Source organism: Oenanthe melanoleuca, chromosome 1A (assembly GCF_029582105.1).
Source record: "Oenanthe melanoleuca isolate GR-GAL-2019-014 chromosome 1A, OMel1.0, whole genome shotgun sequence".
Classification (NCBI taxonomy): domain Eukaryota; kingdom Metazoa; phylum Chordata; class Aves; order Passeriformes; family Muscicapidae; genus Oenanthe; species Oenanthe melanoleuca.
In genome coordinates, this window is record NC_079334.1 from 52,928,858 (window position 1) to 52,946,828 (window position 17,971).

Genomic DNA, 17,971 nt, shown 5'->3' on the forward strand with positions numbered 1-17,971 from the left:
GGGACACTTTAAATTGGGAATTCTCTTCTATCTACTATAGGGAATGAAGTGATATTATATTTGCAGAAAACCTCTTTCTAGACATTTTACATTTTGATCTACATTTGAAGCGCAGCACCACCTTCTCTCAGTGCCTGCTTTAGCATGCTATTTGTCACACTGTGCAGCTCATACCAGTTTGATGGTCTGTTCCAATTCCTGCTTTAGCCTGGAGTGCCTCTGACTGCCATTCAGGGACACAGGTGAAGCTCAGGTCACTTTACAAGGGCCTGTGTCTCCCATCTATCATATTTTATGGGTATATTTATGGAGCTTTGTTTTGTGTCTCCTCTGCCCTATGTCTCTTCCTTGCTTTTTCCTTACTGTATATAGTGTTTCTACACTCTTTAGTTGTACTTACTTTCTTCCTGTGGACTGAATGATGACACTGACATTCAGCCAATATTTGAAGAATAAATATACACTTTTCCTGTAATGTATCATTTTTAGCGTCACATAGAATTATCTCCAGAAACATATGGAACTTATTTTTGTGTAAAGTAAGTCAGAACAGAATTACCCTAACAAAATATTCCTTTAACATATAAAGCAACTTCCAGTTAAATAAATGCTAACACCCAGCACTTAAACCTTGGGGAAAACTGCCTTCTAAAATAAGAAAGGTAGTCTTTATGATCATCATTGTGACTAGTCAAATGAACCATATTATGGAAAAAGATGTTCAGAAGGGTTAAATCTGTGAAGTTAGATATTTTACAAACTAACCTCATCAGTCTTAACAGTAAACTGTGTAACCATGTTTCTTCCCCAGACCTCAGTTGCACTGATTAAATGAGTTGCACAGTATTTGATTACAGAGTATAATCAACATGTTGCAGAACTGAGTGAATAATTCATAGTGTGTCATTTATCTGACAATTTTTGCCACTCTTTGTTTGCTATTTGTCATTGAGCAGATTATTATGTTCTCAAATGCATCCCTTATTTGAATTTATTTACTGCATAATTCCCACAAATGATTCTTATTCTGTCCATCATCTGCAGGCAGTTTGTTATGAGTTTGCAACACTAGAAGAGGCTGATATTTTCATTTACTTGGCTTATAGATTATCCACTATTCCTCTGTTTCCCTAATGGATGGCATCTAGATCAAAATGAAGCTTCAATATCAAAATTCTGCATGCATTTTCTTCTAGTATACACCTAAAATTCTTGGATAAGAGCTAGCATGCCTCAGTAGATTCAGAACTCTAGTCTAAGAACAGGTGACTTTATTCATTTCTTTTCAGATCACCTAAAGTCACACATGTATTTCCAAGAAGATTTGAGGGTGTTGAGCCTAGAAGCAGCCAGAATATTGTGCAAAGAAACTACAGCTACTGGGGATTTCATCCTCCTGTTTCCCTTCTGATATTAATCTGGGTCAACATTATTCCACTGAAAAGATAATTATTTCAGCTTCTGCAAAACAGCCCTATGGAGAGACACCTCTGAACAGGGAGGCTTCCTTCCAGGGGAATATGCTAAGAGAGAGGGATTAATACATACCCCATAAAAGCAGTAAAAGCACTAGGCCATACAGAAAAAGAGAATAATTTATTTCTTGTCTCCTATTTCTTTTATTCCTGGCTGTGTAATGGCCCAGTTTCTTTCTCCTTACTTCCTCACAGACTGCTTTAAGCACTGTACTAGCTTTTCAGGTGTCCTCTCAGGATTTTCTGTATGGATTGCAAATCAGTTCTTGAAAGGATGAGGACATTGCTGTGCCACTGAATATTTCTGAGTGAATGTAGCTACCCAGCCAGCAAACACCCAGCTCAGTGAGATTGTGCCCAGTGAAGCCAGACTTCTACTAGGTTAAACCTTCCTGGGGCCCCAGACTTAGTGTGGATAAGATTTAATGACCTTTATTTCATTCTTTGACTGTGTAAGCTATGTATAAGCACATGAAATCTTTGAAGTTTTGTAAGGACTTTTATACTTGCACCAGCTTGCATAAAATATTTACTACAGGAACAAAATTCCTATGCCATATTTTTCATTAATATTTCCTCTATACATCTCAGTACATAAGTCCAGATCTGCACACTACTTGTGCTGATAGAAATCATACCCTGGATTAAATCTAAGATGCAAATAACATTCCCCATAATAATAAAAATAATACCCCAAGTCTTTAAGATGAATTATAGCAGAATTAGGCATTGTTGTGATGCATAAAAAATACTTTTAATATTTTTGTGTAGCAGTGGAGTTTTATCTGCATTCCCCATAGATTGTCAATATCCATGGTCTGGGATCTGATATTGGTCTCAAACTTGTGATGGATTCAAGGCTGAAATTTTTATAGTTCTGAAAGATAAACAGAAACCATTCACAATTCTGCATAGAGCAGATTCAGGAACATTGTGTCAACCTGTTGCTTTCACTTCTCCATAGAGATTCACAACTTTGTTTTGTGAAAAATAAATCATTCTTTAAAGAATCAGCACTAGGAGTTGCAGTAGAAATATGCCCTTTCTCACAGAGCCTGTGCCCTATGGAATTTTCCATTACTGTACCTACAATTCATCCATAACTGTCCTGTCAGAATCTTCATCAATCTAATAAATCAATCAGTGAATAAATCTTGTGCCTTTCTTTGTATGAACACACTTAGTCTTGTTTTGTGGAAGCATTATCAGTGAGTGCCTGGCCCAAGTGAGGCATATCAGCCATTACTACAAGCCAGGCTATGTCACTGCTTTATAAATTAATTGCTTTTTTGAGCATGTAATTCTTAGCAGAATTTGATTTTATTTACCTTTTTCCTATAGGAAATGAAGTATTTTTCCTCATCCAAAAATCAATCTTTCAATACTATTCAAGTTCATACGACTTAATTTACAGGCTATTTGTGAACTTGACCAATTTCATATTGCCATATTTGAATTTCCTTTACATAGGAACAGTCTTCCTTTTATGATTCTTTTTTTCTGATTTGAACCATGAACAGATGCATCACTGCTTCTCAGATCAGAACTACTGCTAGCCACTATAAATCCTAGAAGAGCTCCTCTCTGCCATGGTATTGATAGCAGAGTACAGTTTGAATACAGCAACATAGATACAGATTGCAAGGAATAAATTTAAATTACTCTGTAACATAATTCCATTTAAATGCATTTGGAATGACATTCTGCTTTTGGAAATCCCTGCTCTGTCCCCTAAAATTAGCAAAATTCTGGAAGACAGTACCCATTGCTTAGATTTAATCTCAGTCCAAAGCAAGCTGAGGGCGGGACAAGAAGTGCTCAGAAAGAACAAATCTGAGGCTCTGCAAATACAATACTGGTAGTGGCAATGGCAGATGTGTAGGGTACATACACAGTCACCCCATGAGCCCAAGGTGAGCAGCAAGACATTCCCTGAAATCTTCAAAGTGTAAATGTGGGGACCTGGAATGTCTACTTCCATTGCTAAAAACAGATCACATGCTTTTTACTGACACTTGTAAGGCTTGTCAGGCTCTGAACTTTTCTTGACCTGCCTCTAACTTTGTTTTTCTTCATTTAAGTGTGGCAGACATTTCTCTAACTGATCAGATGTCAAAGGTTAATTTGTTTTCCTTGTGTTTGCCTTTGTGTGGTATGACCAGAGCTTTGCATAGATACTAGTAACAAGCAATTTTTTCCATATAGAAAAGACAGAGATATTACAAACCTAAATCCCAGTGTGTTGAGGCCTCAGGGTAGGAGGCAGAATATGTGAGGTAGAGTGAAAGATGAGGCATAGGATAAGAGGGGCACAGAGACTCTGCAGCAATAAAAAAAGAACTGGGGTAGGACAACCATTATTCTAGACACAACAAAGAAATAATATGTAACATGCATGAAAAGTATCACATATGATTTTTGAATGCAATATGGAGTTTGATACCAAAGAATAAAACCAAAGTGTCAAGGAGTATTAGCAATCATATGAAAACTATTTGGAGTGGATCTCTGGAGGAGAAATTTAAAAACATCAACATGAATATTGAATTCCTTTTGGTGAAAGGCTCCAGGTGCTGACAACACTAAAAATAGACCATAACCTGCCCCTGCCACCATCACCACCAGATCAAAATCATCTGTCTTAGGATTCTAAAAGATTCTCTCTAGGCTAAGGCAAGAGTAAGGTAAAAGCAAGGTAAGAAAAGAGTTTGAAATTGCTTCTCTAACAAAACAAGAGCTGCTCCTTATAAAGCACCAAAAGTACAAATCTGAAAATGTCAGACTGAAAGCTTAAGGAGAAATCAGTTTGTTTGCAATAGTTTTCTAGAAACAATGAATCTACATTAAATTCTGAGGGTAAAACTTGAAATACTTTTCCAAAGTGATAGGCATAAAGGTAAACTTGTTTGTGATCACTTAAGGGGCTTTTTTGACCATTGATAAATATACAGATTATTTAAGGGGTCTACTTCCAGGATATGAAATGTGCAGAAATTATGTAAAGTTTTGAATAGTGTCACAGTTTTTAGGTTTATGCTTTCACACACACACATATACATACACATTCTCCAGATATCAGATGGGTTTTTTTCTATTTCCAGAATGTGAAATTCACAGTGGCCAGTAAGAGATAACTGGATAACTGAGGATTAGATCCATTTTACTTGCAAGATTTATCATTGACAGCAGAGAGGAAAACTCTAATAGCACTCTATTTAGTGGGGTTCCATTCTTTAACTATGAAATTTTAGTATCACTGTAGGGAAAATAGTAATTCAGCACAAGAGAAGCTCATGCTTGAGTAACTGGTGTGTTTTGAATATCACTGTGTAGAGTCTCTCAATAAATTATCACAGACAATTAAGCACAGGTGTTTTGAAAGAATCTTGCTAGTTGTCCAAGATACCATAATTTATGAACAGAATGCTTTCCTCTCCCTAGGAGAATTTTCATTAAAAAGAAAAAAATCCAATATACTTTCCAACTAATGATAAGTAACTGATATAATAAGAATTGACAGGTCACAACTTGCTCCTTCACCCTTGTTCAAAGCTGTAGAGTCATAAAGTTTTAAATGTGTTTAAATATGCAAAAACTCAACAGGAAATTCCTGGTTTTAAGCATCTGCTCTCATCATCTGAACATTCAAAATATGAAAGAAAATATCTTTAAAAGTGAATCTCTTGAACCATACTGATAACTGATATTTGGAAAAAGTCTAGCCAAAGCATATTTTTAATACATAGTTCTTTTATTTCTCAGATAAGATTGTATGGTACTTCATAATTCAAAGGCATTTTCATAAATGTTTTAACACATGAACATTAAACATGACCTTAAAATGCATGCTAGCACTGCATTCACAAAAAAAGAAATAATGAGATATATTGCTCTTTTTATTTTTTATAGAAAGAAGGAATATAAATAAAAAAAAATTCTATAAGTACCACAAAGGTATTACTACAAAAACACATTATATTCTATCAGTAGTCATTTGAATACTTCAGAACAATAGGTAGGAATTATTTGATACTGTTTGTTCTCTCTAACAATTGTAACTGAGGTTGCATGAAGGAGTGATGTCTAAATATCAAATTTTCATCAGTCTTGAAGAGCCTGATAATTTTATTATGACATGGCATTTTAAAGTTTGAGTCTCCGCATCATGATTTTTTAAATTATTTTTAATTTTGAACAGAATACTAAGAAAGACCTCCAAATAATATTTCTTAAGAAGACATTTTTTTTTTTTTTTAAAATCCTAATTATATTTAAATATATACATTATAAATAGTTTCCCAAGAAATTTACTAGCACAGGGATAAGAGTAAATTAGCATAAAATAAATTTAGAATTCTGGAATGGTAGAATGGTTTGGCTTGGAAGGAAACTTAAAGATCTTTTCATTCCAACCATGGGCAGGGGCACCTTCAGCTAGATCAGGTTGCTCAAAGCTTATTCAACCTGACCTGGAACACTACCAGGGAACAGACATCCACAGTTTCAATGAGCAAACTGTTCCAGTGTACCACCACCCTCAAAATAAAAAATTTCTTCCTAACATCTAATGTAAACTTATCCCAAATCAGTTTAAAGATACTGTTTTTTCTATCAGCACATGCCCTTGTAAAAAGGGTCCTCTTTGCTACTCCCAGTTTTTAATTTCTTTACATGATCATGATCTAGGTGTTTTAATCCTGATAGGATAAAATATCTCCTGACATGTTTTGGGTTTCAATTACAGGATTTGGGAGAAGGAGTTGCTGGGGTGGCTCCTGGAAGCTTCCTCCATGTATGGCAGAACTCATCCTTGGACAACCCTCTAGTCAAGGCTGGGCAAATTAGAAATGATGGCAAGTCCTCTGTGTTGACATATTTTAGAAAAGGAAAACAAACCAAACCCATGAAAGTTTGTGAAAACATAAGAAAAGGGGAAAAATTTAATCTCTATTTACCATCAGCCAGCACTGTTCATGTATTTCCTGGGCAGCAGGAGTTTGACATGTGGAGCTGTTGCTTCAGATGGCAAACATTGCAAATAATAAATGCCACCCCTTATTCCTCCTCCCTTAGCTTTCATACCTGAGCTGCCATCCCACGGTATGGAGTGGCCTTGGGTTAATTTGGGTCAGGCTGTGTCCCCTCCCAGGACCTTTCCCAGCCCCTGGTGGGGCAGGGATGTTGGGTTCAGGGCTGGTGCTGTGCCAGCCCTGCCCAGCAGCAGCCAAACACTGGAGGGTGATCAGCTCCTCCCAGCCACCAGGGCAAAGCACAGCACTGAGAGCTGCTGTGGGAAAATGAAATACAGCTCAGCCTGACCCAATGCATGTCGAAAGTGTTTCAGAAGATCTTTAATAGATTGAATTTTGAGGGTTTGCAGGTATGAAACCTGTTTTCTAGGCTGCCTTCTCAAGGATGACCAGAAGCTGGAGAAACTTGGGTTTGGAAGGAAATACAAACATTGGTGCCTGGGAGATAGATCTCCTAGTGTTTCCAAACCTGGATCTCAGGGTACCATTCTAGGATCCTTCTCACTATATCCTTCCACTGTTAAGAATCTGTTTTTTTTTCCCCTTGATATCAGTTTGATATTTTTCTTGCATTTACTTTAATATATGACTGACTGCTTAGGGCTACAGAACTTGCTGCTTGCAGATTTTAATCATTAAATGACTATATTGACAATAGAGAGCAGTAAGTAGTCATCTTCATTTATGTTTAGACTGAAAGTCTTTGAGATAGCAGGAGAATTCCAAGCTTTTAGTGGGAAAGCAGTCTAACTTATAAGTGGCTGGCTGAAAATAAATACATCAACTCTGCTAAATAGCATGTTAGATTGTAAGTTCTTTTGTTCTTGACAGTTCTTCACACTTACAACAGTTTTATCATAGTAGTTGCTGAATACCTGTCACTTGGGAAATGGCTTATAATGTAGTAAAAATGTGTCTTTTTGATACCCTCTCTTTTCACTAAGCTCCTTTTCTTTCATCGTAATCACATTGCTATCTGCAGAACACACAATTTTGTGTGCTACATTGCATTTTGCTGCCCCAAACTGCTCAGACTCTTCAAATACTCTGAACAACCCTGTGTAGAAAGGTAAGTTTTTCTTTTGCATGGCAATTTATATTTTCATAAGACATACAAAGCCAACATAAAATTTCTAAGTTTTGATCAACACCTCTGTACAATCTTTCTGGCCAGCCTCTCATACAGACATATCTCTGCACAATCAATTCTGTTTCATTTACTTAGATAACAAATGAATATGACAGTTAAAGAATCTGATATAGGACAGTTTAGAAATGCATACATTCTCTATTTCTATGTATGTCTGCTGCTAAGTGAGGCAATGTTATAATATAATATATTCACTAAGAAACTTTGAGTTTCAGTATCAAAATGCCTGAAGGTTTTTATTATAACAAGTTTCAAGCCTAAGCTGAAGCAAACCCCATTAAAACCCCATCTAAATTAGACATATATGTTCTTTTTACATAATTAGAATTGGGGAGAAAAATGAAAAAAAGCTGACCAAATAGAATTTTTTTTTTTCCAACCCATAAAGAAGCATGGAGTAAATCAGGAAATTTAGTCCTGCATTTTACTAATGGTTTCCACAGGTACCATTAAAACAATCTTGGTGCCTATTGGTCAGATATATTAATGTTTACAATGCTCGTTAACGTTGTTGGAAATACAGTTAAAGTCAGGTTTGGGTTAATTTGTACAGTTCCTGTCTCACAGAAAAGTAAACTGTATCAGGCTTTGGAAACAGTGAACAAAAGGAAAACACACATACTGCTTTAGAGCCAAAAGCATTTGGAAACCTATAATGACAGATCTTGTGCTTGATGATGAACATCTTTCAAAATAAATACATGTTCACTCCTGGAATTTACAGGGAAATATTTAAAGTTCACTTGTGGAGAGTTTTGGTTGCAATGTAGATAAAATTTTAATAGGTTTTATTGAGAAACATCATTCAAAAAGGCAAGTTTATTCTCATGACTTTCTTCTTAAGGCACATGTTCCTACATGGGTTTTCATTGCTTGGATTCTGTTCTAATATTAGAACAGTAAATCTAAAGGTGTTTTAAAGAAGTTTTCATTTTCTTGTTTTGGAAGCTGTTTTTAATGCTTCTTTTAAAAGGATCAGTCAGTGCAATATAAGATAAAGTGGTTTAATAAAGATTTTATTATGTAGTGCTACTTGTAAGTGGAATATCCATTCATTAAAATAAACCAGATAATATACTCTCAATTGAAAAAGACAAGTGATATAAAAAATATCAGTGTGATTTTCTACAGACAGTTTTTTATGGATCAGTAATTTCTTCATAACCATATTTCTAATGGACTATCACAGAGGAATATATTTAACTGTTTTAGAGTCTAATTAGATGTGGCACCTGTCAAAGTGCTTGATTTATCTCTAACAACTGCTAAACTACATATCAAGATACAGGTTCACCAGCTAACAAGAAAAGTCCAAATGTACTCTATACTGGCTATAGACAGAAACCACAGAGACTTTTAATGTCTGGAAACAGAGAGCTATTTATAAAAGTACTTTTAATTTTTTTTTTTTTTTTTTATAATGAAACTCAGATCATTGGCTAAGTTTTATGGTGCTACCATTTGTCTACTCTCTGAAAGGAAGAATGGTTCCACTTGCATGACTTTCTGAGGACACACAAACAAGATGTGGGGAAAGAAAAGTGGGGAGCTAGCTCAGCTGTTCTATAAGAATCAAGCTACGAGTGCCATCCCAAAATAATAAGTTTACTATTTGGAACACTTTTTTATTTTTCATTTTTGATGTAAGAAGAAGTGTCCAGGAAAGGACTTAGGTCTGGGAAGGCTGGGTGTGTCCTTGGCTGCAGTGAATGTAAGATGGTGGAGTACAGGATTCTACATGGAGAAAAGCAGACTGAAAAGTAAGATTACAAAGCTAGACTTCAGAACTACTTTTTCTTCTTCAAGGACCTAATTGGAGGAGTCTCATGGCTTAGATCTTTAGTGATATTACTTAATATTAATGCTAATATTCAACATCACTTCCACTAGGTGCACATTTCTCAAAAGAAAATCCAGCTCTCTGACTACCACTTTCTGCCAAAAGAATGACTGTGACTGACCATTTCCAGAGGGGCTATATCTCTTAAGTCTTCCAGAGAATTAAGGCATTGGCCTCTCTGCTTGTATTACCACACAAAAGTGCTGATTAACATCATTTGAGATGTGAATTCTCAGCCATTAGAACTGAGACTAAGCCCAGTAACTCATTTCACTCAGGGCATTGAAAAGCTGTCAGAGGGTAACAATTTCTGTCACAACTGATCTGATGCAGTTGGGAAGAAGTGGCCTAGAGGTGTAATGCTCCATCTCATTACCAGCTATGTAGGCCATCCAGCCTATTTAACTTTAATTATTTACTTTTGTATTTTACCTTTTTCTCATTGCTCAGGAAAAAATGCCTTTAGTCTTCAGTAATGCTCAAAGGCAATTGAGCTATTTTGTTTTTAAATGTGATATTGGGCCTGTATGTTAGGGGAAAGAAAGCTATGTTACTCATTCTTCTATCTTATATATAAATATAAGGTATTGATTTTTGCTTTTATTTTGTGTTTCATTCTGTCACCTTTTTATTTTCCTATTCTCAAGACAGTAGAAATCTTTTCAAGTGTCATAATAAAAATCCTATAGCATCTAAAAAGATGAGAATATTTCACTGTGGGCATTGTGGTTTAGAATTCTGAGTTTATCTGAAGGGAGACCTTGACATCTTTATATTCTACCAAGAATGTGAATAGTGAAAATCTCTGGGATAAGAGGGTTAATTCTAGTCACAGTGCTTTCAAATAATGAGCTCATTCTTCAGCTATTACCATTGTAGCAAGCCATCTCATTGTGTTTCAGTGCTTCAGCATCTCAGGACACATCCTACCCATTTTAAGCATCTACAAAACTGCTTTGCAGTTAAAAGTCTACTGAGTATTGATTAAAAATCTCAAAGACAGAGGGACAGAGAAAGAGGGGAGAAAGGAAGGAGGAGGGGAAAGCGGGGAGAGAAATCTTTAAACCAAATCTAACACAAAGCCAGTGAAACACATAAACTTTTGAATAGCACAACAGTGATATATATTGAAGTGACTTTGCATTGCAATTGGAGTGGGTTAATCTTTACTTTACATAGCAGATATTCCAGAAATGCAAACTGAAGGTTGATTTCAAGGAGGGCAGTTAAGAAAAGATTGTTTTATATTGGGTAGAGGAGTTCACCTAGAATTACTCCCCCAGTCATCTATGACTAAGTTCTGCCTACATGTATATTTATGGTATTTGGTACACTCTTCTTTCATCTTTCTTATGGTCTTTGCTCTTGTTCCTGGAAGACTGAGGAACATAAAAAGGCAATATAAATTGAAATTTTATTTTAAGAATGTCAAGGATCCTTGGGTCATTTAATTTGTATTGACTACAGGACTTGGAGAAATTAATGTATTCAAACATCTTTTAATTTATTCAAACCAAGAATTATTCACTTATCTAAGACCTGTTCACTTATCCAAGACCTAATGAGTGAGGATTTCGGTCTGCCAACAGGATGTTATCATTTTCTCTGGTTAAACAGAAACATTAAGAGTTTAGAAACATTTATTTTTTTTTTTTTTTGTAAAATACTTTTGATACCAATGATATTAATGTAAGATTATAAATGTAATGAGTTATGAAAACAGGTGTTCATTCAGTCAGGTCTTTCAACCTTTCCTTGTGATTCCAATTTCTATTGAGTTCTAATTTTGCAAAGTTAAGAAGGACACAAGTGAAGCTAGGTTGTACTGATGAAACACCAGTTGTGTCCCCATAATCATGAAGACATCTTCAGAATCTTGGAAAAAAAAGAGGACTATATCAAAATAACAAGTTGATACTTGCAAGCACAGGATGATTACAGAGGTATAAATGTAAATTTAAAATGTGTTGTTACTAATTAATGCAACTTTAATGGTTGGGTAGGGTTTATTGTAGGGCATAATTTAAATGTATAGAATTGTGGTACAGTTTTTTGCAGATACCTGTTATTGACAGCATAGGTGGAATAATCTTTAGATTGCTTACATGACAATAGAAAAATCCCCAAACTAAATGCAGCTATGCCTACTCAGAACAGCATATACAAATGTGATCAATCTTATATGTTATACTGATACTATGCCATGCCTTAGTCAACATGAACATTCTCTTTGATATCAGTATCCCATTTCTGAAGACTCAGTTGTAACTGACATGACTCAACTATCACAACCTTAAGGCAGGAATATTTTTATCGGCTTTAGTTCCTTGCCTTTCCTTTGGAGCAAAGAAAACTAGATGAAGGGAGCATGGTCAAAGCTGTTATTTTGTTTTTTTCCATATGTAAAAAGTAAATAATTATATATCTATATTGCTATGAATTTGCCTAATACAAACAGAAATGCATTACTTTTGCAACAGAAATATAGAAAAGAAAAATCTCATCAAATATATTACTGTGGCTTAACAAGTTATTCAATAATCAGTCATCAGCTAATGTGCTGAGTATACTAATAGAAAATAACGTGACTTTATTTGCCAATTATCTCTTTTTTTTAAAAATAGATTTAGTGATGTTTCTTGTTTTACATGTACAGCACATCAAGAAATACAGACAAGTATTACAACTGACAAGTGGCACTCTATTGAGTAAATTCAATTTTACAAGTATCTGAGTCCTATCTTATATTTAGATAGTATAATTAAAATTTATAATCTCAGAAAGAAAGGACGTTGTTATAAGCATAAGCATAGTGAAATTTTATTTGTGTTTTCAGAGCAGTTTAGACAGAAACATGGAGAATGTAAACCTATCTATTTCTGCATAAGATCCACATGTCATTATTTTCAATTGTTTGAGATTTCTACTCATTTTAGAAGACCTTTGAATGTCAAAGTATGTCTATGAACTAAAAAAAAAACCAAACAAAAAAAGGAATGCACTTTCTACAAGTCCTCCAAATTTGGCTTTCCTACAATTAGACCATCTGTTTGTGCTGGACCTGGATTCCTCTGATACTGGCAATGGCCAGCATTATCTCAGGTGGTGAATGCAAGAGAAAAAATGGTAACATAAGGTAGTAAGGATGCTCTATCCAGGGGAGCAAAGCCAAAATGTAGTACATAAAAGCAATTACAGTTTATCTTTTATGCACTGAAATTACATAATGGCATTTTAAAGATTCTAGTAACTTACATTTTTAAGAGCTTAGTAAAAATTAGTAAAATGTCTTTAGGCTAAAAAAAAGATAAAAAAATAATTTCCAGCCCGAATTTTGAGTCAAGTGAGTAATAAAAATGTCTATGACACAAATTTAACTGCTGAACTTAGGTCTAAAAAAAAAGCACAAAAATTTCCCTTGATAGTCAACAGACATACTTCAGAAAGGATATTTATAACATATGAATTAATTTATATGTGTTTTAAAATACTATGCATATTCTTCAACATAGAAAACTAGAAAATTATTGTTATATATTCTAATCTTCTCACAAGAAGACCTAATTGTTTTTAAATTTATACTTTTTGGCTACTTACACTTTTTGGGAAAAGGATATAGAAACAGGTTTTTCAGGCAATTAAAATGCAGAGCTAGTAGTGAACTTGCAGAGAAGCAGTTTTACCTCTCATGTCCTGTAAAGCTGACAAGTTCTGCATAGCAATGGAGATTAAGAACTTGTCTTTGTGGTGAAGTTCTCTGTTTTGTTCTACTCAAGATAAAACTTCCTTTGTAAAAAATCTTAACTCTGATATGTCATCAGTCAAAACAAACCATATGCAGAGATGCATGTGGAGGTATATGTATATTTTTGTATACTTTACAATCTAAGAAATATGCAGGGAAGTTTCAGACCTTTTCAAGCTGTAAAAAAAAAAAAAAAAAAGGAAGAGAGAAAAAAAGTAAAAGAAATTGTGTACAAAGAAATCAAAATCTAAACGTTCCCTTTCCTACCCTCACATTAAAGCCAGGGAAAAAAGGAAAAAAACATCTAAATAAGGTACAATCTCTTCTTAGACAAACTCTGAAAAATGCTAACCTGCTTAATTTATAAGTGCTGAAACTAACCCATAATTATGGTTTCCACTCAGTATATTTTGTGTAGTGCTCCATTCAGGTTTTTTGAAGAAATGGTCTTATGGATATAACAGATTCCAATACCTACAGCTTTTTAAGGTAGGGTTTAAGAGTCAGGAAAATGAACTGAAATGACATTTAATTACTGATGTGCAGCCATTCAGTTCGGCTAATTATGATCCCTGGAGTTTAGTCATCATATGTAATTAACTTTTACTTTCATAAAAGCTTAATGTGCTGAAAAAGCACCAATGGCAATGATTGTTACACTTCAGGATTTCTGAAAAAATTCAAAATTAATTCTAAAAGACAATTTTTCATACCAAGTGTTAATATAACCATCTGCTCTTAAATAATATAAATTTATTTTAATAGGAGCATATAATTTCCTGTTTTTGATTTCATGGTCACACTAACTGCAGTGCACACAAGGAGGGGAATAATTCATCTCTGGACAGGCAATCATAATCTATTCAAATAAAATAGGAGAAAGACTGATGAGTAATATTTGAAAGGCTCGTTGAGTTTTCTTTTGGTTTTTGTTTTTACTTAAAAAAGAAAATAAGGAAAAACAACATTTTAAACCACTGCAATTATCAGAACTTAATTTGATTTGTATTTCTGGAATATCTTATTAGTAATTACAAAATATAAAGATCCATCTATATATAACTACTTACCAAAAATAATGATTTTGTAGAAAGCAGGTTCACTACTTCATGTGTATTTAGTCAGGCTTTGCTGACCTTTGTTTCAGGAAAGGGTAAATAGATCAAAGCTCTGAAGTAAAATCAGAGAAGAATTGTGTCCAGAATTGTATTCCCATCAATCAGTTGTGCTTAGCAAGACAATTGCAACACAATTAAATCTCTATGATACAATTGTGAAGGGACATACCAATTAGTTTTTAGTGAACCAGGGTACCAAAGCACTGTCACAGTTTGGGGAAACTCTTTCATCAGACTAAAATTATCCCTTTACCAATAGACCTCGGTTGCCTATGAACAGCATCTTGTTAAATACACAACAAACAGCTTGATAGTATAACCCTTGAGAACCCAAAACATATTTGTGAGGGTTATTACTCACCAATAAAGTTACTTTAACAATGTTAGTGGCAGTGGCACTGTTCAAGGTCAGACAGAGGCAGCAGGAATTTGGTCACTAGGCTGGCACTGGGACCAGCTCAGCTCAGCTCAGCTCAGCTGCAGCACAAGCCAGCCCAGCCCTGACACCACATTCTCAGGTCAGGAGTAATATCACTGTGTGCAAAAAATGACAAAATCATTTTTACCACTACAGTGTAGTAGCTGTATTGCCTTGCTCTGTGAGGAAACACAGGGTGACAGAAGAGATTGGTTCTAAGCAAAGGAGAAAACATATAAAAATAATATACTTTTATGAAGCTTTTTATAAGCTGCAGAACAACTTTTACAAATGCAAGAGAACATGAAGTAGGCCAAAGACCAGGAGGCATTGCCAATGGCAGCATTATGATGGAAATTATAAAAGCTGGAAAGTTTCTGGAATACTCTGGTACCCTTTAGGTGACTTAGCAACATTAAAGAAACTACGGCATAAAAGGGTTAGAAAGAAGTTAGGTCTCACACACCTGAAAAAATTTTCCTTGTGTATTTATACTGTTACAGATTTATCTTAGAAATGAACTAACATACTACTAAAAAACCCTAAAATTATGATTTCATCCACAAACAGGAATTTCAACATGAATGAGATTCTGCAATGAATATCCATGTGAAAACTTCTGAAGAACTGAACCTCATAGTTGTGTGATAGGCTTAATGCTCTCAGTATTAGGCTTAAAACCGGAGTTCCATTTAGCATCTGTTGAATCTTGGCATCTATCATTGCCACTCTAAAATGCTATTTTATCAATTATAATTGGATATGTGATCATCATTTGTGATGTTGACCATGCCAATTGACTTTACCTTGTCAGCTAGTGGACCTATCACATTAAACCTGAGAAAACTCTAAACATGTTCAAATGCTGTATTTCATGCAGCAACTGTAAAAAGAGAATTCATTCAACTCCAGTGAGAGCATTATTATTATTATTATTATTATTATTATTATTATTATTATTATTATTATCATCATCATCATCATCATCATCATCATCATCATCACTATCATTATCACTATCATTATCACTATCATTATTATTATCATTATTATTGTCATTATTATTGTCATTATCATTATTTTATAGGAAAGCATTACAAAGCAGTACAAGACTTGGTATTGCTTTCTCTTTGCATTCTCTTAGAAAAATATACTGGCTTATTTAATTTCTGCTTTACTAAATGAAATGCTATCTAATAGGCTTATGGCAGTATTAGAAATGGAAATAATATTGAGTAATTCTAGAATTATCACTGGGAAGCAGTACTTTAATATTGTTCTCTGTTACATCAGTCACTATAGTAATAAAAAAAATTCTGAACCGTATATTTTTCTCTCTGGTTCAATATCTATCTGTTAAGGCAGTTCCTATATAATATTTATTATTCTTAATGCTTAGACATTCCACCAATAATATATGTCCTTGGACTCTTTAAAATTTCTCCCTGAGTCCTATTGATTTCTGCAGGAGGGGGTGTTTAAGAATGCAAGATTTTTTTTTAAATTTTCCCTTTTATTTGCCACATAAATGCCATATTAAATGACATATTATTTTCTAAAATTTCAGGATTAAATTTAGGTAATTAACAACACTATACTTTAAAATAGAAAAGAATATAAGACAAAGCCTATTTGGGACAATTTTCTAAACTTCTACTATTTTGAATGTAAATATCTTATCTGCCTAGCTGCCTGGGCCAGAATTGATCATGTTCAGGACATCAGATATGCTTACTATCTTTGTGCACCACATTGCTACTCTATGCATTGTTTGTATGTGTGCAGTCTAGTTTACAGGCTTGTTTTCTGTGTCCCCAGAGGTGTCTAAAGCCGTAAATGACAAAATTTGAGGTCACACTTTATTGAGCAAATCTCCATTAATTACTTCCAGCAGACCACTTGAATCAGCAGACTTCTGCAGTCTAATGAGATAAATTGTATTGAAAGGTCCTGCACAAATACAAAGGAGGAAAGTTCAGGATGATTTGTCATCTCTACTAATTAGAAGTGATTGTTTTTCCTTGGTCTCAAATAAAGCCAATATCTTAACACAGAGATATTCTACTTTAACTAGGGTTTGGGATTAGAAAGAATAGTGTCTATCAGTTTTCACCATTGAATTTAAAATTTAATTTGATGCAAGAACTGCACAGAACTGTTTCTTTTAACCTGCCTAGTGCTGTAAGGCAGCAATTTGAAGTGAATAAGTGAATCCTAACACCAGTACATAAATGATGGGACTTAAAGAATGACAGTATTATAGAAATTATATTGAAAACCCCCTATTTTTTGAATTTATTGAGTACATCTTCAAAATACCATGTTCATGCAATGAAATCTAATAGAAAGTGAGAGGGACACATTCATTAAGGCATTTGTCCTCTGTCCACTGTACATACTGAGGCTCTACTTCCAAGGAATGGCTGGCCTTTGCTTGCTGATGGAAAGTAGAAAATATACATTTCTGGTTTTCTCTGCTCACACACATGGTCTTTGCTTTTCTTTACTTAATTGCCTTTATCTCAGCCCATGAGTTTTTTAATCTTATTTTCTCCCACATCCCTCTGAGGAAAGGGAGTGAGGGAGCATCTTGATGGGTGCCTAGCAGTCAGCCACGGTAAATGCACAACAGAATTCATGAGCACAACCCTCCCTGTTGACCAGCTATTAAACTGATTATATGGATTTTTCTGTATTGGCAATACCATCTGTCCAGTAAAGTTTAAACCAAAAGGCAGGAGCAAAAGTGATCTTTAGAGGTCCAAAGGACATTTCACTGAAAGAAAAATTCTTTATTTTGGCAAAACTCCATCCCAAGCAATTATGTTTGGACTGCTTAAGTTCCACCTATAATTTTAACCAGATATAAAATTCTGCTTTAATTGCATCTGCACAGTTACTATGCATTAAGGGGCAAATATTTTATTTTATCCTGTGGCAACTGGGATGATAAAGGAACCTACCATAACATAATATTGTATCTTAGTTAATGAATATTAAAATCTTGGGAAAGTTCAAATGAGTAAACTACTTAGATCAAAATATTATCAAAGGCCCTGAAGAGTATTAACCAAAATCTGGTTTTATGTGGATAAGAATTATTTTTGATCTTTCAATCTCTACTATGCTGTTGTTCAGGAGTCAGTGAATATTAGTGGTGAGACCCTGACAATAATTAGTGCTGCAGAAGGGGCT